Raw genomic sequence first — 580 nt, 5'->3', positions numbered from 1 at the left:
GTCTGTAACCAAGAGGGCATGGGTCTGTCTGTCTGTCTCCCTGATGGCGGGGTCTGACTGTCTGTCACCGAGAGGGCAGGGGTCTGTCTGTCTGTCACCGAGAGGGCAGGGGTCTGTCTGTCTGTCACCGAGAGGGCAGGAGTATGTCTGTCTGTCACCGAAAGGACAGGAGTCTGTCTGTCTCCCTGATGGCAGGGTCTGACTGTCTGTCACGGAGAGGGCAGGAGTCTGTCTGTCTGTCTCCCTGATGGCAGGGTCTGACTGTCTGTCACCGAGAGGGCAGGAGTCTGTCTGTCTGTCGCCGAGAGGGCAGGAGTCTGTCTGTCACTGAGAGGGCAGTGGTCTATCTGTCACGGAGAGGGCAGGAGTCTGTCTGTCTGTCTCCCTGATGGCAGGGTCTGACTGTCTGTCACCGAGAGGGCAGGGGTCTGACTGTCTGTCACCGAGAGGGCAGGAGTCTGTCTGTCACCTGGAGGGCAGGGTCTGTCTGTCACCGAGAGGGCAGGTCTGTCTGTCTGTAACCAAGAGGGCATGGGTCTGTCTGTCACCCTGAGGGCAGGAGTCTGTCTGTCTGTCACCG

This window comes from Rhincodon typus, chromosome 26 (genome assembly GCF_021869965.1).
Source record: "Rhincodon typus isolate 14 chromosome 26, sRhiTyp1.1, whole genome shotgun sequence".
In the NCBI taxonomy this organism is placed as follows: Eukaryota; Metazoa; Chordata; class Chondrichthyes; order Orectolobiformes; family Rhincodontidae; genus Rhincodon; species Rhincodon typus.
Note: the sequence above shows the minus strand (reverse complement) of the source record.